Below are 24,203 nucleotides of genomic sequence, written 5' to 3' on the forward strand. Positions count from 1 at the left end.
ACAATGTGAATACCTTCTCACATTGCAGAGATAGAACTAAAAGAAATATTCACTGACAACAGCAACAGAAACAAAATTATATTTATATATTTCCTACTGTATTCAGAACAAGGGGCTAGGCATCTGTGTTGATATTTAGATAAACCGTTGATTCTGTTTTCAAGGAACTTACAGTCAAGTGAGCAGACTGATACTTAGGAATGTTCAGAAAAACATGAGCAATCAGGAAAGTATTTTAGAAGTATATAGCATTTGAACTAGTTTTTTTTAATTATAGAAAAATTAATCATGATGGCTAGTGAGAGAGGACGTTCTAGACATAAGGAATGCAAAAGGCTGAAAATTTGTATGTGTGTCATAGTTGAGTAAAGATCAGTCCAGTTTGAAAGGATTCTAGAATCTATGAAGGGAAATTATGTGAGATGATATTGGAAAGGTAGGATGACATCAGGTTGGAGATAATCTTGAGTGCCAAAGAAAGTTAAATTTTACTAGGTAGTCAAAGGACTGAATATTGTTGAAAGAGTGGACATATGAACTAGCTTCTAGCTTACGATTATACAAGATAAGGACACGAAAAAGTTCTGCATTTCAAACACCGTAAGTTGTGCAAAGAAAGAAAGTTGGAAAGTAGAATGTGGTATATGAGGGTTGATTTGAAGGATAGGTTGGCTAGAATGAAAAATGCATGAAGGAAAATGCATAAAATAGAATGAAATGACTAAAAAGACAGTTGGCACTCACACTGTTAAAAACTATAAATGCCAGACTTTTTTTGTTTGTTTTTTTGCCTTTTCACCTAGAAATGGTAAAGACTTTGTATTAGAGAATCACATAGTTCAAGCTGTTTTTGTTTGTTTGTTTTTGACAAGAATGTGGCAGCCATGTAGAAGTTACATTGAAGAAAGGAAACATAGGAGTCAGAGAAATCAATTAGAATGAGATTACAATATTCTAGGATGTGATAGGAGCCTACCTTAGAGTACACTCCAAGGAAATGTCCTGAGTCCTTTTCTCTTCATTCATTCTCTGTATTGGTCACATCATCAGTTTTTCAGGGTTAAATTATCACCACTATGTAGATGACTCACAGATCTTTATATGCAGTGATCATTTTTTTCCAAACTTCACCATTTGGGTACTGGCCATTTCAAATGGATTTCTCAGAAACATCTAAAACTCAATATGTCTAAAGATTTTTTTGTCTGTCCCCTCCAACTTGCCCTTCTTCCAAATTTCCATTGCCATAAAAGACTTCACCATTCTTCCAAGATAATGGATTTATAAACCAAGTATTATCCTTGACTCCTCATTCTTCCTCAGGCCTCATCTACAATCAGTTACCGAAGGTTTCTTTCTATATCCACATTTCTCACATCCAACCTTTCTCTTATGCTTATACCATCCTCACTTAGTTCAGGCCCTAATTACATTTCACATGGACAATTTAAAGGTCTCCAAGTTGTTTTTTTCTGCCTTGTCTCATCTTGCTCCCTTTTCCCACTCAGATGACTTTCCTTTATCACAGACAAAAAGAATGTCATTCTTTTACTCAATAAAATCCATTTGTTCCTTTCCCCCCAGCATTAAATAAAAATTTCTCTGTTCAGTTTTTAAAACCCTTCACAACCTAACCACAACCTATCTTTCAATCTTTTCAGACATTAATTTCCTTTCCATACTCAATTGTCCATGTAAACTTTTTTTCATGTCATCCTTGCAATGCTTGAGTTTTCCAGACCAAGTCCTGCAATATTTCTATCAGTCATTGATTTATGCTCTTTAAAAGCTATAACCTCACATGTTTTTCTTGAAGTGATATCCATTCTTTAAAACCATGATATTAAGCAACTGGCAACATGGCTAAACATGCCAAGAAGGTTGGAATTGTTGCTAAATATGGAACATGTTACAGTGCATTTCCTCAGAAAAATGGTGAAGAAAATTGAAATTAGCCAGCATGCCAAGCATACCTACTCCTTCTGTGGCAAGTCCAAAATGAAGAGATGGACTATGGGTAGCTGGCATTGTGAATCCTCTATGAAAACAGTAACTGGTGGTGCATGGACCTACAATATCACCTCTACAGTCACAGCCAACCTGTCATCAGAAGACTGAAGGAATTGAAAAACCAATAAAATCTTCTTATCAAAGATCTATAACCCATAGTCCAACAATAAATGGGTTGATTTATGGAATAAAAATTTAAAAAAACATGATATTGAAAACATAACAAATAATAAAGTAAATATGCATAAGGCACAGAATCTGACATTCTACTAAATTAAATAAAGGTAAGAAAACCACAGTTTTAATTTATCTCCTTTAGAGAAGTGAAGATGAGGAAACTAATCCATTTTTATGTGATCAAGACCAAACCAAAGCAAAGCCTAGTTAGTATAAGTAGGACACATGCATGACTATTGCTGCTGCAAAAGGAAATATATAAAAATTATTGATGACCCAAAGTAATTTAGACACCACTACAGCCTAAACCATATCAGAACATGAATTTTCTCTAAATCATATGCAATTGGTGTCCATCCATTCTTTGTTTAAAGACAACTTTAAATACTAGGACACTTTTCCTAATATAAATCTAAATTTATTTATTTGTAACTACTATTCATTGCTCTTTTTTCTGTCCTCTGAATCCATCTAAATTCCAAGTAAATGAAATTTCACTACTTGATAGCAATTTATTTGGGTCATGTAACATCCAGGTATCTTTTGGATTGCATAGGTGCTAGAGGTATTGGGTGGGATTAGCAAAAATTATTATCAGTGGATCAAATATTTATTGTTTTTGCTATGTACCAAACATTGTGCTAATTGCTAGGGATATAAAGAAAGGTAAAAATGCTGTTAATAACCTTGACTCCCACATTAAAATGGGAAAGAAAGCATGCAAATAACTATATAATGAGATATAAATTAAGAAATTGATAGAGTGTGTGTATATGTATACATAGATAGTTGTATGTATGTGTGTGTATGTATATATGCCTATATCTATAGATATAGGCATATATACTTGTTTGTGTGTTTGTGTGTGTGTATGTGTGTTCACCAGAGGCAGGGGGAAGGTGTCATTGCCCCAAGATTCAGACTTTTTCACCTTCTTGTTTTCACAGCTAGTTTTTGGAGTCTGTAAGTTTTCAAGATAGTGTCATGTAGGGAGATGTGTTGTCATTGCTTTTCTGGTATGGTCTTAATTAGGAAGGGCTCCTGTTCCCTTGAGACCACAGGCACTAGGGCTTCTTTCTCTGCCCTAGAACTGCCAGCAAGAACTAGAACCCCAGCTCACTCTACTCCCTGGAATTGCAATCTGGGCCCCTTTTCTCTTATGAATTCAAGCTCTGTTTTCTGCCCTGCAAATGAAACTTGGAACTGGTTAATGATCAATGGAGTTGGTAAGCAGTGCCTGGTCCTGTGTCCAGTAGCCATGAAAGCATCCCATGTAATCTCTATCTGACCAGTTATCCAATCCCCTTATAATCTCTGGGTAGAGAGTTCTCAAAACTGTTGCCGCTACTGCTCACATGACTGCCATTTCATTTAGCTCTGGGTCAGCCCCCTTCCCAGTGTCACAGACCTCGTTTTCTGACCTTCTAAGTTGTCTTAGCCTGGAAAAATGTCTCACTCTGGCATTTTGTTGGTTGTTCTATTCCAGACTTTGATTTGACACATTATTTTAAAATTGTTTGAAAAGAAATGTTGGGAGATTCAGCTCTCATGTTCCTGTGATTAGTAGGCATGAACTGGAGAAGATGCTCAGAAAAGACTGAGAAGGAATAGTCAAATGGGTAGTAGGAGAATTAGAAGAGGACAGTGTCACAAAAACCAAGAGAAGAAAATGTATCTGGCAGGAGAGCAAAACTAACAGTATTACAGTTTGCAAAGAGCTTTAAAAAGGATGAAAACTGAGAAAAGGCCATTACATTTAGCAATTAAGAAATCATTGATAACTTTAAAGAAAGCAGTTTCATTTAAATGATGAAATCAGAGTACAAAGTAATGTTATTTGGGGGGGCAGCAGTCTTTGCTTTTTCCAAAATTTTACCAACTGTAAGTATTCTAAGGAAATCATTCTACTATATTTCTCCTTATTGATAGAAAGATGGACTTTATGTTACTGACAAACTGCAATGACAGAATGCTAAATGTGACCTAGTCTCTGAAAAGGAATAGAAGTAAATGGAAATTTAAAAAAAATAATACAAAATAATGTGACGACTCCATTGTTGTATAAATTGTATTATAGCCAGAACTCTCTGTATATATTGTGTTATTTATCACAGTTGAATTGCCACTGATGACATCTAGAACTTTCGTATGTTAGTTATCCATTAAAGGATTTGACAGTAATCAGGTTCTACCCATTTACATCATATTCATTTGTTTGAATAAATGGTTATTTTAGGGAATCTGACGTTTAACTGGACTAGAAAACCCAAAACTAGTATATAAAAACTAAGTCAAAGTTGGTAGGTGCAATTTGACTGAATTGACCATTGGGGGCCACTGTTACATCACTGTAATACTGTTGCATAATCATTTTATTAACTGTAAATAAGCTAAATATTAAGAAAAATATAAATCAAAGTTACAGAGGCTTAAGGCAGGTTTCTGTTTTTGACAATTTTAATAGAATCATTTAAATTATTTTTAGCAATTGAATATGGAGAACTTATTTTTAAAAGCTATGGGGAGATTGGAAATGCATTTATCTAAAACTAACAACCATAATTAGCCTATGCTAAGGAATGCCTCAAATAGATGAATGACAGTTTTGAGTTAAGGCATGGTTTTAACTGCTGATGTTTTGTTCAATATTGATAAGGGAAAAAATATTTGCATCATTTGCAAGTTACATAAACCATTAGTAAATATGGCTTATGGTATTAGCCAAAAGTTATTTAAATAATTCCCAAAGACTCTTTCTCAGAAGACCAGACATTAATTTTCTGTTATTTCTATTATAAACGGGAAAATTAAGTAAAAAATTATATAGAACGAGTTTTGTTTTTTTTTTTTTTTGGTCCTTCATGTATTTAAGGACACTGAGCAGTTTTTGCTTTCATTGGTTCTGAGTTTCTCATCACATATGCATATGAAATTCATCTATTTCCTCTCTTTCTTGACAAGTTTTACCTATCTTCACAAATCCTCCTTTGGAGATCCATCCAGTATACTGGGGACCTTTCTCTGGTTATTTTGTTATTTCAGAGATATTGATACCTCTCAAACTGTCTGTATCTCTCACTGTAATTTCATTCTAACCTACTCCAAACTATAGTCATACATGATCTACATTCAATTCAATTTTGATTCTTTCAAGGTTGTGATGTTCCATGAGTCTCAGTGAAAAACCAAAACCAAAAGAGGCATGATTGATGGAATGATCAGTTTACATCATTGAAAATATTGTGAAATTTCCCCAATGTAAAGTTTTCTTTTTCTTATTCAGTTCTGGGTGAAATTCATTGTCTCTCCCAAGTATCTCTCTAAGATAATATATTGATGGACTAACATAATAATCTGCCTGAATTCTATATTTGACACTTTAAGATTTTGTGAAATTCATAATCTCAAAGATGGGGGGGGGTCTCTGTAGAGCTAGCGATAATGCACTCACGTAAAACATAGATCATGGATTTAGAGCTAGAAGGGACTTTGGAGGCCATTAAATTATTACAAATAAGGAAACTGAAGAACAAAAAGGTTAAGTAACTTATTATCTGTCACACAGCAGGAAAATATCTGAGGCAGAATTTGAACTCACATCTTCAAATCCAACCCAAGAATCTATCCACTATCTTTTAATTCTATGTGATTTTAGGTCTTGTCTTTTCATAAAAGGGCTAACCAACATTGAGCGCCATCAATGGGTTCTGTTCATATGTTGCAATTGCCAAGAAATTATCAACTTGTGTGCTTTTTCTCCATAATGGTCACAATACTTTCTGGGCATCCATGTCCTTAAAGGTGTACTATCCAGAGGAACAAAATAGCCTTAGTCCTGCAAAAAAGTATTTTTTCCAAGTGCACATATAGTTAAAATCAATCTTTTTTTTCCATTAAATACTAAGCAATAACTGATTGTTTTCTTTTTTAAATAATATTTTCTTTTTTCCAAACTGCATGTAAAAACAATTTTTAACATTTTTTTTCTAATTTTGCGTTCCAATTTCTCTCCCTCAGTCTCTATCCTCTTCTCTCCCTCACACAGTAAGCAATTTGATATAGGTTATACATCTGCAATCATTCAAAACATATTTCCATATTAGTCATGTTAAATCACTGATTGTTTTCAAATTTGATAATGACTAAGTCTCAAAATATGCCTTAAATAATTTGCATAAAATATAAGAAACAAAAATTCTGTGGCAAAATAATAAAATAATATGAGACCATGTGAAAAATAATGATCAGGAAAAATGTAGGTAATAGCAAATCAACAGAAAGAAACTACAAAGGAAAAGCTAAATGCACTTTGGAAGAAGTTATAGAGAAAAAATATTTTGTGATTTTTTTCAATAATTTGGAATAAAATTGAAGTATATATTCTGCTATATTCACTTAGTTTTTTTCAAAAGTAATTAGAATATGAATTTTGTCATAGAAAGGGAACTATAATAACATTGGCACAGAAAAAATCTAAGTAAATAACTGGATTTTTAAAATATCTCATTTAATAATAATTAAAAAAAATAGATTCTATGGCTAATGACCCTGTTGAGTTAAAGAAATTCAGCAATGAACTTCAGTGGATACAGAAACTGTCCTGTGAGCTAGAAATGCCACAATATACCTGAAGATACTTGACTCATTTAGCTTACCATCAGGAACATTCAGGCTGGCACAAGAAACAATTCCCAAAGTAGTGTTGGATTTAATTTATTGGGAAATACTGTGTCTTCCTGTGAAGGATATAAATCAGAATTTTAAGTAACCATGAGATTTCATCTTCTCACTTCAAATTTAAATAGTAATGATATATCATTTATAAAAGTAGATAGTACTATAAAAATAAAATTTCTTTATGAAAATTAAATACTCTCCCAAATCTCAGCAGTAGTGTTTGAATTCTTTAAAAAGAAACTGATTATTAAATTGGGTGTTTCAGTTACATCATGGTATCACAAAAGGCAAAATTCTGCCTTTAAACATTTCTGTTTTAGTTACTAATGAAAAGGGGAGAAATAGATATTATCCAAACCCTCCTGTAGGAGAGAGATTTCACATCTAATGAGGAAGTTAGTTTCAATTATGGGATAAAGACATATGGAAAAAATAGTGCATAAAGAACATTGGCAGGTAGGTACCTCAAACTCAGCATGGCAAAGACAGAACTCATCATCTATTCTCTAAAACCCTCCCCTTTTCTCAACATTCTTATTACTGACAGGGGCATCACCATCCTCGTAGGTACCTAGCTATGCAACCTTAGTATTATTCTCTACTCCTCCCTTTTGCTCGCTCCACATATCCAATCCTCCTCCTTCCCCACCCCAATATGACCTTATAATGATAGGATGAAACTTGACTGGAACAAGACAATTGTGAGGATCCTATTTAAGGCTTTGAAGTTATTAAAATGCTCCAAATTCCATATATTGAAAGCATTTTATTTAAAGGTAAATAACATACTCATGAAAAAAGGGAAAAAAGGCTTCAGTTATCTCAGTTTTCATTTAAAATAGTACATTTAGAATGATATATGTTAACAAAAGTTTATTCATCTCTGAGTGTAGACATATGCTAAGGCAAGAGTATTAAGGGCTAAGAAGCAGATGAAGAAAATGGTAAGTCCCTCTGTTAAGAATTACATGTTAATGGTCACCCTTGTTATTTTTCTAAGCCATATGTTCACATAGAAAGCCTTTCTGCTCATGGGATATATTCCTTCTTTGAAGACTGCTAAGTGCTTTATGAATTCGAAGTTCTAAGTCCTAAAAGTATGTCAAGTAAATGATTTTTTTATGCCAAAAGCAAAAACAAAAGTCTCATTCTTATGCTTTGCATTATTAGTTTATAATTTAAAATGAATGTATATTTTCCACTATATATTATACCATGAGGTAAAGAATGATGTGCAGTAAGTAGCACCATAACAGGAACAATGTATGAAATGTTACAGCTCCTATTTAATCACATTGGCTTCACCTATTAGATCAGTGAGAGAGAGTACTTAATATCCAAGTATACTGACCTACCTCAGTATAAATCAGATCATCATAAATGAAGCCTTGAAAGCTTACTGGCTGTGTGACCTTTGGTAGTCACTTAGTCTCCCTTAACCTCAGTTCCCAAATTATAAAATAGGAATAATAACAGCTCTAAACTGTACAGGGTTGTTGTGAGAATCAAATAAATGTTTTAATTATTATATAAATGATTTAATTCAGCATTATGTTAACTTAATATCAATGATTTGATTTATACTCAGATGAATCATTTAAGCAAGTAATTTAATATGAAATTAAATCCTTCATTATGTGTTATGAAATAGTACATTAATTATTCCACTGTTGACAAATGGTCTAAGTATGTAAACAGTTAATCCACAAGGGAAGAAACCCAGGCTATCTAAAGCCATATTTTTTTTAAGTATTCCAAATTATGCTAACTAAAGAAATGCAAATTAAAGCAATCTCCATCAAACTAGAAAAATTTTCAAAAAATAGAAATGATTAATGTTAGATGGTCTATGGTGAAGCAGGCACATTAATACATTGTTTCTGGATCTGTGAAGGGGTACAACCATTCTGGAAAGCAATTTGGAATTAAACACTAAACTTATTTTTTAGTAAAAAGTAACTATCAGTGCTTGCCCTTTGACCCAGTCTATCCAGTCTATACCACTGCCAGGCCTATATCCAACAGAGATCAAAGAAATAGGAAAAGGTCCTATATGTACAAAAATATGTATAATAACTCTTTTTGTGCTGGCAAAAAAAAGAACTGGAAACTAAAGAGTTATCTATCAGTCAATGAATAGCTGAATGAGTTATGGTATATGATTATGATGGGATTCTATTGTGCTGAAGGAAATGGGGAAATGAATTATTTCAAAGAGATATAGAAAAACTTATATGAAATGATGCAGAGTGAAGAATTCTGTTCAGTACCTGTTATAATATGCTTATTGTAAAAGCAATTTGGAAGACATATTATCAGATGAAGAATGGAATGAGCAGAGTCTGGGGAACAATTTATAAAATAACAACATTCTAATAATTTTTAAAAGACCTTCAGGGATTTATATTTAGTTATGGCTCAAATTTCTTGCTCTTGCATTTCAGTGCAGATCAACATCAAGGACTGTCTTCTGCTCTATTGAAAATATCTTTCTAGTTCACTTTTCCTACTGCTCAAAAAGGGCATGTTTCCCTGCACGTGTTCTCTTGCTTACTCTTTTATTTAAGAAAAGAATAAAGAAATAAGAAAAAAATCTAAGTAATGTCATTATCCACAAAACTTCATTATACTCTTTTACCGCTACCAGAAAAGTCCACATATCCTAAGTAAACTTGTTAAGATTTTGTTTTGTGAAAATTATACATTTCATGAGAAACTGGTTAATTGTGAAGTGTAGTGGATAAAGAGCTAAACTTAAAGTCAAGAAGATCTGGGTTTAAGGCCACTAAAACATAGAGGTTTATGATCCTGAGCAAGTCACTTAACCCTATGGTGTCCCAGAGAATTCTCTAAGACTTTAAGGAAGGAAACAAGTATTTATTAAATGCCAACTATGTGTCAGGCATTGTGCTGTTTTAGAAATATTTTATTTGATCCACATGACAAGCCTCTGGGTTGGATTTATTATTATCTCCACTTTACATTTGAGAAGACTGAGGCAAATGGAGATTAAGTGACTTGCCCAGTTATATAGCTGAGTATTCAAAGCCAGATGGAATTCAAAGTCTTACTGATTCCAGGCCCAGTGATCCATCCATTAAGCCCTACAAGGTGCAGGGCAATTGCTAATCTACAATTTTAGAGAGAACTTCCTTAATTTTCATTCAGAGTTCTTTCTACTAATAAAGTTATACAGATTTAGTCTCAAAAAATATGCTATTAAAGAGAACATATCTTTTATTCTTCCTTGTGACCACCAGAATCTATTTTAAACACATTTGTGTAATTAATCAATAGTTAACTAATTACTTAATATTAGTTGAATCACTATTTTCTCTACAGTGAACAATACTGTATTTACTTCTATACTTCCCTTTCCTCACAGGATTGGGCTAATGCTTTTACATCATGATCATCTTTGAGTCCTTTCCCAATCTGGATTCCAATATGATAAGATTGGAACTGCCTAAGCTAGGTGGTACAGTGGAAAAAGTGTTGGACCTGAAGTCAGGAAGATTCATCTTCCTAAGTTCAACACTGGCCTCAAATAATTACTAGCCATGTGACCCTGGGAAAGTCATTTAATCCTATTTACTTCAGTGTAATTATCTGTAAAATAAGCTGGTGAGATAAATGGCAAAACACTCCAGTATCTTTGCCAGGAAAATCCTAAATGGGCTCATGATGAGTCGGGCACAACTGAAACAACTGAATAATCAATAAAAGCTGTATGATTCCTTGTGGCTAGATAACCTACAACTTTACACCTGCTTTACCACCTCTTGCCCCTTATTTAGAGTTCTTTCTACATCCTATTCATTCATAACAGTCTATCTGTGAAGGTGTTCCATGGCTAGGATCACAGTGATATTGTCCAAGTAGAAAGTGAGCATTGGGGCAGCTAAGCGGCACAGTGGATAGAGCACCAGCCCTGGAGTCAGGAAGACCTGAGTTCAAATCTGGCCTCAGACACATAACAGTCACCAGCTGTGTGACTCTGGGCAAGTCACTTAACCCCAAATGCCTCACCAAAAAAAAAGTGAGCATGGACATTCTTGTCTCAAGCAAAGAAGTTGTATGAAAAATGAAAAAAATAAATCCCCCATTTCACACATACTGCTCCCTATTTTCCATGACTTACTCTATGATGATATCTTAGTGCCAGTGCTATGAACTCCTTCACAACTCTTGTTTACTCCTTAGGTTGGGAAACCTGAACTCTAACTTGACCAACATGACTTACCCTTTTCCCCTACGAACATTCTTTCTATAAGGCCCCACTAATTGTTTTCCCCTATTCAGCAAGATATTCAATGTTCCATAATAGAGAATTGGACTTGAGAAGATCTAGCTAGACTTAATTTCTGCCTCTAACTCATTGGTTCGGTGTCCTTGGGTAAATTATTTAAGCTCTTGGTTTTCTAGGCACCTCTTTATAAATTATAGAAAGAAGACATTGATCTACTTTGTTATAATTTCTTACATCAATGAAATAATGACTACAATTCCTTTCTTATTCACTAGAAAGCCTATCCTCAACCTTCTAAAAAAGTGAGTTGATATTCAAGAAGAATAAGATAATTTTGATTCATTCACTTTTTTTCGTACTACTGGAAAAAATGCTAATAGTGAATAAATTGTCTGTGTTTGTGTTTTTGGCAACAGGACAGATCTGACCACAATTCTAATTAAAATTAATGAACATTTTTTTTTTTTTGGTGGAAGTTACTAAGCCTGAGAAATAAGTACTGGATCACCAAACATATGCTTTTCTACATGTGTAATCTTTTATAGATAGTTTGATTACAATTATTTTTTGAGCCCCCGGAGCTGCGTCCTCCCCACGCCCCGGTGTGTGCGAGAGCTCCCTGCCGAGCGACCCCCGGGAGGCCTGACCCTCCCCCCACCCACACCCACACCCCGTGAGGAAGGGCTTGATCCCCCTTCTCCCGAGCCCACCCCCGACCCCAGCCGGGGCGGCCTCGGCACGAGCAGCGAGGGCGGCCCGCCGCCGCCGGCGCGTGTCGGGGGCCCGAGGCAGGAGGGGTCTCTGAGGCCGAGCGCGGCGGGCACCAGAGCGAGATGCTGTGCCGGAAGTGGAGCCTCGTGGCGGAAATGGTCCTATTCATTGAAGACCTGGAGGAAGATTTAAAAATCCTCTGCCTCTGCTAGAGGGCGTTTGTGGAGGATCGAAAATTGTACTATTTAGGATTAAAAGGGTTCTATGTTAAAGGCAGTGATACCAGTAATACAGAACAAGCCACAGAAGAGAGGGAACATCATTCCCATAGGACCATAGAATTGGAGAATGGTAGTGTTTTGAGATCAGATGAAATTGAACTGGATTCAGAGGCTGAACTTATGAGAAGTATGGGACTACCCCTTCAATTTGGAGGCTTGTCTGCTCACAAGAATTTTGAGAAATAAAAAAACAAAATTTAAAAAGAAAAAGAAAAAATCTCAAAAGAAATACTCAGATGAAATTCTGCAAGAATCATGGAAAGAGATTCATGAAGATGATGACCACTTAATGTCAGATGGTCCATCTTCAGCCTTTGAGCAGTATGAGGAAACCAGAACATGTGAACTTCAAAATGGGGAAGAAGTAGAAACTGGAAAATTATCTACTGAAAATGTATTACCTCCAAAACTAGAAATTACAGAGAAATGGCAAAAGTATTGGAGTGAGTATGGAGAAGGATTGTTATGGCAGAGCTGGCAAGAAAAACACCCAAGTGAAATATTGTCTACTGAACTTTGAAATTCTCTTGAGACAAAGGAAAGATGGGAACAACATTATAGTCATGTTTACTGGTGTTATTTGAAACAGTTTCAATATTGGAAAAGTCAGGGGTGGACTTTTGATTATTCACAAAGTTATGATACAGATAATTGTGTGTCTAAAATAGAAATGGATGAGAAAAATGATAGTAACATTACAAGGGGATCATTATTGGACTTAGCTTCCATGACTAAAAGTGAGGAGGAAATTTATGAAGAAAATACAAATGATAAGCATCATGAGGAAATACTTGATGGAATTAGCAACATAAATTTGAATTCAGTGGAAGTAGAGAATGGCTGCTTGAACTCAACTGCTTGAACTCAAGTGATTGTCAATGTCCAAGTGAAGTTAACAGTGAACAACAGTGCACTCTTTCCAATGAATGTGAGTCATGTGATGGAGCAACCAAGAAAAGGAATTTGTCAGAAAATAGAAGTACCAATCAAGCAAATTCCCAGGAGACTTCTGGAACAATTAGGAACAAAGAAGTGTCATACAGCAACAGTAAGGATGGAGATGAGAGTGAGGAGGAGCCACCTGAATATAAACCAGCTAAACTGAAGAGGAGCCATGAACTAGACATTGATGAAAATCCAATTGTGGACTTTAATGACAATGGCTCTCTCTTGGGATTACAGCATGGCTCAGGGCAAAAGTAATTTTTTATTCATGATTTTTGTATTCTGAATTTTAGAGTTTTCTATCTATATTTGATTGGTCAATATGAATATATTTTCTTATACTTTAGACCTTACAATTTAAACAAGTAGTCCATTTAGTGAAAACTGCAATAGATCTGAGACCCTCTTCTCCTAACAAGTTGTAATTCTTTTACTTGTGTAACCTTAACTTTGTAAGATAATCTTAGGGATTATAATAAGAGAGGCATTAGCAAATTGAAGAATTCTCTTGACCTCAGATCCATTTGGCTAATACAGTATAAGAATGTGGATCCCTTTATACATTAATGTGTGCTTGTATCCAGATAGGAACTCCCAGGTTGTTAAAGTATTTTACTAGTAACTCTTGTCCCTTTTTGTGGCTCTGTAGCAGATGTGCTGAAAAGGAACCACTTTAACACTATCATAAGCAAAGCTTAGACCCTCTTGGAATGGCCACTGTAGGAAAAAGAAAACAAGAAAAAAGTAAGAAAAAGAAAACAAAACTGTAGGCTTGTGCTTGAATAAAGTCATAATAATTACCATTTATATGATGCTTTGAGGCCGCAAGTTTCTATAGTGAAAACATTCTCTTTGACACAAGAATTCCATTATAGGGAATATATACTTTAAGAAGAACCTTTTTTAAAAAAATCTTTTCAAAGATACATAACAGTTATTTTTAATTGTGAAAAATTGGAATCAACCTAATGACAAAGACTGAGATATTGGTGTAATACATATTATAGGATGGGAAAAGCATTTGATTTGAGATTCAAAGGATTGGGTTTCTAGTCTCAGCTCCTCAGTTTCTCAGCTATGTGACCTTGGGCAAATCACTCACCTTTAGTAAGATTGGGGGAGTTGAATTAGATTGTTTTTAGCTCATAACATTTTGTGGCTCTTTGAATATTTGTTTGGTCAGATATTTTATATAATTGACCTCTAGAGCTTCATATTGACAACTCATCTATAACTTCGTCTTTGAGAGTTGCCTGTGAAAATTATGATGCCCTTAAGGATGACATGAAAAATATGGAAATACATATTATATTGTAAAGTATTATAAAGAAACAGATACAGAAATTATAAGAGATTACAACTATACAAAAATATATATACAATTATAAGGATAAGTGAGAAAAAAGTGGAAAAGGAATTCAAACCAGTAGTAACTGATAAGTTGTTACAGATATCTAATTAAAGTGTTTTAGTGTACATGGTTGTAAATCTAAGTTTATTTAGTTAAGTTCATGATAAACTACTTAAAATTTAATGTACTTAGCTGTACATTAAACATTTTTAAAGCAAAAAAAAAAGAATTATTTTTAGAACTGTTTTCCAGTGACTATATTGATCTAGCATTAAATAATGTCTCTTGGTAAGAAGGTCTATCCATCATTTCTCATCCCTCCTTCTCTTTTTGTCTCTGCTTCTGAGAACCACCAAACTATTCTAAAAGAACCATTTCATTCTTACTTGGAAAACAGTTTGGCTTATTGCATAGAGTATTAAGCTTAGAATCAACAAGACCTTTATTCAAATATTTCCAATCACACTTACTAGTTCAGTGAGATACTATTAACTAGAGACCTAGTTTGATAAAGGTTTTGAACTAGATGAATTCTGAGGTCCCTTTCAGCTCCTTAAATTCTGGTTCTGTAATTATAGGCAAATTAATTCACTTCACTGAGTCTCAATTTCTCATCTATAAAATCGAGGTAAGAATGTCTCATATGGTGGCTAACACTCAAATGAATCACTGTATGTAATGTTTTTTAAAACTTAAACCAAAATTCCAGCTAGATTCCAGCTTGCTATTTATCTTATGCCAAGTCAAATCAAAAGCATTTCATTAAGCACCTAGCACTATTGGCCAGGCACTGTGCAAAGCACTAGAGGTTCAAAGAAAAACAAAACAATAACAACAACAACAACAACAAATAGTACTTTCTCTCAAAGAGTTCATGAAGCCTGGCTGAGAAACTGGATTTCAAAATATCAATAAATTATTTTTCATTTAATTTTCAATTAATACCTATTTATTTTCTCTCCCTTCTATGTACTCTACCCCAGTGAAAAAGAAAATAAAAATATTTGTAATAGATATGTATATTCAAGCAAAACAAATTCTTTGTCCATGTCCTAAAAATATAACATTTTGCATGTTAAATCTACTACCTCTCTATCCCTTAATACAAGTTTATTATATTGAATTGATATAAGGTCAGTCAATTAACAAGAATTTATTATGTACTTACTATGTGTTAGGCACTGTGCACCAAAGTAAAAAACAAAAACAAAAGCAAAAAAAAAATGAGAGAAAAGGTCTAGCGTGGCAGATGGATGTTCTGGAGTGAGAAGGCAGCTTAGACATGGTGGCAAATTTCAGAGAGTTAAAAGCACAACAGAGAGGAGAATGATAGGAGAAGGTTAACAGAGTTCATAATCCATCCTCTGGATTCATGATTGGTCATCGATGACCAATAATCAGAAGTCTTTCAAAGTTGTTTGTCTTTACGATATTGTTGCTATTGTATAAATAGTTCTCATTCTAGTCACTTCACTCTTTTCTTCTATTTTGGCATTGAGTTGTGCCAATTTTGCTCACAATACAATAGTTATAAATTTATTTTGATTTCATCTATTCACACATGATAGAAATGTGTTAAGTAACGCAAGGAAAATTATCATTTTGGGGCTGGCAGAATTATTATAGCCTAGATTCTTTTATTGATAATCATCAAACCATTTTGATTTTGTTTAATATTTAGATGAACTTTAGACAAAATTTGATTTGATACTTTCCTTAGTGAATTGCTTTTAATCCACATGCATTGAAACAGTTGCCTGCTCTTGAGGTAGAATAATAAAATGTCAGAAGTAGGAGGGATTATAGAAATCACATCCTTAAACTTCTTTGTTTTCCTTTTTTTTCCCCAAGAACATTACTTATTTATCATTCTTTTTTTATTTTGAATTTCAAATTCTCTCCCTCCTCTATCTTTCTCATTTTTTGAGAAGTTAAGAAATATATTTGTCATACATGTGAATTCATGCAAAACATATTTCCCTTTGAGCAATATTTTCTTCTTGACCTGGGAGCTGTGCAAATTGGCTAGAAGATTCCTGGAAGTTTTCATGTTGGTTTCTCTTTTAGAAGGTAGAATTGGCAGATTTTTTCTTTCTCCATTTTGTCCTCTAACTCTAAAATATCAGGGCAATTTCTCTTTTCATTTTCTAGAAATATGATGTTGAAGCTCTTTTTTTAATTAAATCATGCCCTTAAGGTACTCCAGTAATTCTTAAATTATCTCTCCTTGATCTATTTTTTTAGTTTTCTATTTTTCAATGATATATTTCATATTTTCTTATATTTTTTCATTCTTTGACTGTTTTATTGTTTCTTAATGTCTCAATATTTTCTACTTGCCCAATTTAATTATTTAAGACATTATTTTTTTCAGGGAGCTTTGTACCTCTATTTTTCATTAGACCAGTTCTACTTTTTAAGGAGTTATTTTAATCAGTAATATTTTGTATATCTTTTACTAGTAGGCCAATTCTATATTTTAAGGTATTATTTTTACAGTATTTTATGCCTTTTTTGTCAAGATGTTCACTTTCTTTTCATGGGGCATAGGATCTGGTGTGAGAACTGCTTTTCACCACTGGTGTCCACCTGATTCACCCAACTCTAACCTGTTGCTCCAAGAAACTGTAGCATTTACAGTGGCTATGCCCCAGGAAAACATTTCAGCAAGCAGGTTAAACTAGGTTAAGGTTAACCATGGTAGTCTCAAACCCTTCCAGCAGGTGAAAATAATTTGTCCCAATGGCCATGGAGGTAACTGAAGCAGGTGCTATGGAGCACTTAGAACTTGGTTAGACATTGAAGACACCAAGGTCACCCACTGCATTCTGAGAAATATTGACATATTTTCTTTCCACTGGACATTGATGACTCAAAGAGAGAATGAGGCCAACAATTTTGCACATTACTTCACTTAAATTCAATTTATGTGTAAATCAAAAGACATCACCCACACAATTTTACCATTTTTACCTACCTCAAAGACCTGTGGTAACAGGAAAGTAATAAAACAGTAGGTATAGATATGCTGGAAGCTCTAGTCACAATCCTAAACAGAAGCAGCCTGGGCCAGAGTTGTCTTCTCAATGGGTTGAAACTGCAATAGGATTCAGAAATCCCCTGGGTGTTTGAGCAGCCTTTTAAGTATCACACTGCTCACTTCCTGGCATGGGGAAGAGGCTAGAAAAGGTACCCTAAAAATTGTCTGCTTGCCATCCTCCAGCAGTCAAACTTTCCATGGCTTCAGAGCAGCCTATCTTCCAGGGTCCAGACACCTATCCCAAGAGCTTTCATGTTGCTGACCCCAGCTTAGCCCCAGGTAAGCTGCCAAATACTTACAGCCTCCAGATACCTGCACCTGAGGCCTTAGCACACAAAGCAAGTGACCAGGTTCCTGGCCCCCAGCACAAGAAGTTTGGGTCAGTGCCCCCTGTGCTCCAGAAGCAGAGATCAACTTTAAAAGCCAGGAAATAGGCAAACATCATGAGCAAAAAGCAGAAACAGACAATGACCATAAATTCTTTCTATGGGGACAGGGAAGATCAAAACACAAATTCAAAAGAGGGCAATATGTCAATATACCCACATCTTAAAACTCAAAGGGGAATATGAACTGGTCTCAAGGCCAAAAAGCCCTCTTAGAAGAGCTCAAGAAAAAATTTAAAAGCCTAATAAGAGAAGTAGAAAAAAAAGGGGTGGGGGGCAGAGAATGAGAGGTATGCAAGAGAGAGTCAATAGCTTGGAAAAGAAAGAAAAAAACTGAATATAGAAAACAAGTCCTAAAAAAAATACAATTGTGGGGCAGAGCCAAGATGGTGGAGTAAAATAAGTGACTTGTTGAGCTCTCCCCCAAACTCCTCCAAATACCTGTGAAAATGGCTCTAAACAAATTCTAGAACTGCAGAACCCACAAAAAGACAGAGTTAAACAAATTCCCAGCCCAAGACAACCTTGATGGTTGATTGGAAAGGTCTATTGCACCAAGCTGAGAGAGGAGCACAGTTCAGTGTGGGCACTGACAGCAAAGACCAGGCCTCAGCAAACCTAGAGCAAGCCTCAGGGATTGAATCAAGGGGAGTAGTGGCCATTTCCAGACTTCTAACCTGACAAATGCCAAAGACAACTTAGAAGGTCAGAAGGAAAGGTGACATTGGTGAGAGAGGAGCTCGGTCTGGGCCCAGTCCTGGCACAGCCCTGGAGTGGTAGCTGCTTCTGGAGCTCTTGGCCCACAGAAGGAGGGGGGATTGAGTGACTGGTCAGAGGGGGCTTTCAGAGATCTCTTTCCTGGTACTGAAGCAAGATTCTCTTGCTTTGCCTGTACTTGAATATGGGTCAAAGTTCTGGGTGCTGGTCCTCAAGCAAGGAGAAGCACTGGCATGGTGGAGATTGTGGTGGCAGTGGAGTGGGAATCCTCTTCACAGTTCTAAGGTAGAAAAGAGTGCTTGTGGTCACTCATAGACCACAGTATGGGCCAGGAAAGAAGTAAACACCTTGCCTTTCATCATACCATCTTGGAAGAACTGAAAATTTACAGTTCCCTAGAAATATCTCTGAAAACAGCTCCACAAAACCCCCTAAGCTTGGGAGAATACATTCTCCACACTGGAAGCAGACCCCTATCTTAACAAAGAGTTTAAAACTCAAGTAATTGACTGGGATCATGAGCAAACAGCACAAAAAAGTCAGACCACAGAATCTTACTTTGGTGACAAAGAAGATCAAAACATAAAACCAGAAGAAGACAACAAAGTCAAAGCTCCTGCATCCAAAACCTCCAAGAAAAATATGAATCAGTCCCAGGCCATGGAAGAGCTCAAAAAAGATTTTGAGAAGCAAGTAAGAGATGTAAAGGAAAAACTGGGAATAGAAATGATAGAGATGCAAGAAAATCATGAAAAAATACAATTGGCCAAATGGGGGAAAATAGTACACTGAGGAACATAAGTCTTTAAAAAATAGAATTGGCCAAATGGAAAAGGAAGCACAAGTACTTACTAAAGAGAAGAGCTCCTTAAAAAGTAAAATGGGCCAAATGGAAAAGGAGGTACAAAAGCTAGTGGAAGACAACAATTTGTTAAAACTTAGAAGTGGGTAATTGGAAGCTAATGATTCTATGAAACAATAAGAATTAGTCAAACCAAATCAAAAGAATTAAAAATTAAAAGAAAACATAAAATATCACATTGGAACAACAACTGACCTGGAAAGTAGATCTGGGAGAGATAATATAAGTCTTATTGGTCTACCTGAAAATCGTGATTAAAAAAAAAGAGCCTGAACAGCATCTTTCAAGAAATCATCACTGAGGTCCTAGAACCAGAGGGTAAAATGGTCATTGAAAGAATCCACCAATCACCTCCTGAAAGAGATCCCAAATTGAAAACACCAAGGAACATCATAGCCAAATTACAGAAGTATCAGGTCAAGATGAAAATCCTACAAGCAGCTGAAAAGAAACAATTTAAATATTATGGAGCCCCAGTCAAGATTATGAAGGACCTTGCAACTTCTACACACAAATGAGAAAAGGACCCACACGTACAAAAATATTTATAGCAGCTCTTTTTGTGTTGACCAAGAATAAGAAATTGAGGGGATGCCCATCAATTGGGGAATTGCTGAACAAATTGTAGTATATTAATGTAATGGCATACTATTGTGCTAAAAGAAATGATGAGCAGGTCGACTTCAGAAAAACCTAGAAAGACTTATATGAACTGATGCAGAGTAAAGTGAGCAAAATCAGGAGAACATTGTACACAGTAATAGCAACATTGCATGATGAATAACTTTGACAGGCTTAGCTCTTCTCAGCAATGCAAGGATCTAAAACAACTCCAAAATATTCATGACAAAAAATGCTATCCACATCCAGAGAAAGAACTACAGAGTCTGAATGTGTTGTTGTTGTTGTTGTTGTTTTGTTTTGTTTCTTCTTTCTCATGGTTCCTCCCATTGGTTCTAATTTTTCTTTACAATATCACTAATATGAAAACATGTTTAATATAATTGTTTATGTAGAGCCTATATTAGATTCCATGCTTTTTTTGGGAAAGAGGAAGGACAGGGAGGGGGAGAAAATTTAAAACTCAAAATCTTATGGTAGTGAATATTGAAAACTAAAATGAAATAAAATTAATTTTTAAAAATGGAATAAAATTATTTTTATTATTATGTAAAAGCTGTCTATAATGTTCTTAAATTATTAATTCTGTTTCTTTGAATTATTTCTGAGGCTTCTTTCCATAGTACTATATATTTTTTTCATTTGCATTCTTACACTGATGCTTCAGCATACTTAGCTATTCCCAAATGACTGAGCATTTAGTTTGTTTACAAGTATTATTTTTACTATTAAATATATATATGTATATATATATTAACTAACAGAAAAAAAAAATGTCTGCTTGCCCAACCCTGGCCTGCTTACCACAGCAGGCAGGGATCCTGCCCTGAAGTCAAAACATACATACAAATACACATACACACACACACACACACACACACACACACACACACACACAGTACAAAAACTTTTGCAAAGATGATTCTACTCACCATCAATACATAAAATGTGTGCACACTTATAGGCAAAAAAAGAAATCCATTAGACTTGAAGGACAAATAGTTTTTATTGTGAGAGAACTCAGCAGGACATCACATCCAAATAGTAGCCCTATGTGAAACAGGGCTGGCTAATGAAGGGCAGCTTACCAAAGTCAGAGATAGATACACATTTTTTCTGGAGTGGCCAGAGTGAAGGGGAAGGTCATGAAGTGGTTGTAAATTTTGTCAGCAAAACTAATCTAGTCAATAAGCTTGTATGCTTTCCGAAAGGAGTGAATGAAAGGTTCATGACTACGTAATTGAGACTTGCAGGAAAGTGCTACACCATCATCATCAGTGCTTCCACCATGAAGAACCCTGTTGAGGTCAAAGAAAATTTTTATGAAGACCTAGAGATCCTCATCCTCAATGTGCCAAATGAGGACAAACTTATAATTCTGGGTGACTTTAATGCAAGAATAGGCACAGACTGCCAGACATGGCATAGAATCTTTGGGAGGAATGGAATCAGAAACAGCAACAACAACAGTACTTATAAGCTGCTGAAGAATTGTGTATCTCATGACCTTTTCATCACCAACATTGTCTTTCATTCACCTAAATACAATAAAACTTTGTGGTTACACCCTCACAGCAAACATTGGCATTTAATAGACTATGTCATTATAAGGAAAAAAGACAGACAGAATGTGAGAATAACACAAGTGGTGTGTGGTGCAGAATACTAGAATGATCATAGACTTAATCTCTCTAAGATAAATATTTTCATTCAACAAAAGCAGCAGCCCTAATGTATGACTACCAGAAGATTTAAAGTCAACAGATTAGAATGCTTCTATGAGCAGGAATATTTTGTTGCTAACTTGGAGGGAAAGGTGAGCCAACACATGGTTGGCAACAGTGGAGTAGAAAAGGAGTGGGGAGCTTTCAGAGATTTAGTGTACAGCATTGTATTTACTCATCTGGGCCAGAATATTCACAAACATCAAGATTGATTTGATGAAAATGATTAGGAAATTCAGAAGCTGCTAAATGAAAAACCAGAACTCCACAGGTTTACCAGCAGGATAGTTAATCTGTTGCTAAGAAGACAGCCTTTAAATGCATCAAAAGTAAAGTGTAAGCAAAGCTTAGAGAGAAGAAGAATTCTTGGCTTAATAAGAAGGTAGATTAAATTCAGTTTTACTCTGATATTAACAACCCAAGGCACTTTTATGACGCCCTGGAGGCTTTTTATGGGCCAAGGACCTATTATGCATCTCAACTACTCAGTGCTAATGGAGCCACGTTGATTATTGATAAGGGCACAATCCTAAAGAGATAGTCTGAACACTTCCGTGGTGACCATCATCAATCAATCAGAAAACATTAACTGTATACCTCAGGTTGATGTCAACCCTTCTCTAGTAGAACTTTCAACTGAAGAAGAGGTTGTGAATGCCATTTGGCTCTTCTCATGCAACGAAGTGCCTGGTGCTGATTATATTCCAGCTGAGATTTCCAAGGCAGGGGGCCTACTCTTCATACAGAAGCTGAATGAAATTTTCTGGGTTATATGGCAAGAGGAGGTTATCCCTCAGGAGTTCAGGGATGCTTCCTTTGTCCATCTCTATAAAGGTAAAGGAAATAGATTGTCCTGTGACAATCACAACAGTGTCTTTCTCTTACTCATTGCTGGCAAGATTCTTGCCAAATTTCTTCTTAATAGGTTAATTATTCTTTTGGAAAATGGTCATTTACCTAAGAGCCAGTGTGGCTTCAGAAAGGGCTGAGGAACAGTTAAAATGGTATTTGCTGTCTGATAACTCCAGGAGAAATGCCAGTAGCAGAACAGAGATCTGTACACCACATTCATTGATCTAATCAAGGCCTTTGATACTGTCAGTCATTAGAGCTTTTGGATAATTATAGCAAAATTTGGTTGCCCAGAGATGTTCATCAATATGGTACATCAGTTTCAGGACAACATGCTTGCATGACTTCTTGATAATGGATCATGCTTTCATACTTTCCCAGTCACCAATGGAGTAAATCAGAGATGTGTGCTTGCTCCCATGCTTTTTAGAATGGTGTTTTCAACAATGTTGTAAGACACCTTCATCAAGGACAAAAATAGCATCACACGATCACCTACCACACTGAAGGTGAATTATTTCTTGGTAAGACTATAAGCCAAGACTAAAGTGGAAGGAGATGATACATGATTTTTTATTTGTGAATGATTGTGCACTCAATCTAGCCTCTGAGTCTGAGATGTAACAAAGTATGGATTGATTTTCTGCTCCCTGTGTTAATTTTGACCTAACAATTAAAATTAACACCAAGAAATCACAAGTTCTCCACCAGCCAGCACCATACAATCCATACAGGGGACCATCATTTACAACAAATGGAGAAATACTGAAAACTGTGAATAAGTTCACTTATATTGGAAGTATACTTTCCAGGGAAGGACACATAGATGTTTTTGTTGATGCATGCATTGCCAGAGCCATCTCAGTGTTTGGTAGGCTCTGAAAGAAAGTGTGAGAGAGAAGAGGTATTAGACTTCCTACCAAACTGAAGGGCTTCAAAGCTTTCATGCTGATGTCATTGTTGTAAACCTGTGAAACCTGGACAGCATAGCAGTGCCATGCCAGGAAACCAGTTCAATTTCACTTGAATTGTCTTGGGAATATTCTGGAGATCACCTGGAAAGATAGGGTACCAGACACTGAGGTCTTTTCTTGAGTTAAACTGCCAGGCATTCAAACTCTACTGCAGAGAGCACAACTCTACTGGGCTGGCCATGTTGTTTGAATGCCAAAAGTAAGTTTGTCTAAAAGACTATTTTACAGACAATTCACACAAGGCAAATACTCATGTGGAGGTCAGAAGAAGCAATACAAGAATGCTCTCAAGGTCTATTTGAAGAAATTTGGAATTTATTATGTGTCACAGCAGATAATGGCAAAGGACCACCATGGCATGCCCACATTAAAGAAGGCATTTGAAGTGGAATGTTGTGAGAGCTTTGCTGTAACATTTCCCCTGCACTATCATCTTGGCTCTACTCTACTTGGTTATCCTCATGAGAAACTGATGTAAACAATTAAGTGACTTGTGCAAGGTCAAACAACTGAGCAAGTAGCAGAGATGTAAGGCTCCTGACTCTTTCTCTAGATCTCTAGAAGTTCATGCAACTGCAAATGAGTTGTGCTATAATAGAGGTTTGTTTCAACATTAGTTTGTCATT

General features: G+C 35.5%; 1 pseudogene; it reads left to right on the forward strand.

Annotated features, from left to right (window-relative positions):
* Positions 1-11,946: 11,946 nt before the first annotated feature.
* On the forward strand, positions 11,947-13,308 carry LOC114031750 (annotated as a pseudogene).
* Positions 13,309-24,203: the final 10,895 nt, after the last annotated feature.

Source organism: Vombatus ursinus, unplaced genomic scaffold (genome assembly GCF_900497805.2).
Source record: "Vombatus ursinus unplaced genomic scaffold, bare-nosed wombat genome assembly UNPS02015255.1, whole genome shotgun sequence".
NCBI classification, from domain to species: Eukaryota; Metazoa; Chordata; class Mammalia; order Diprotodontia; family Vombatidae; genus Vombatus; species Vombatus ursinus.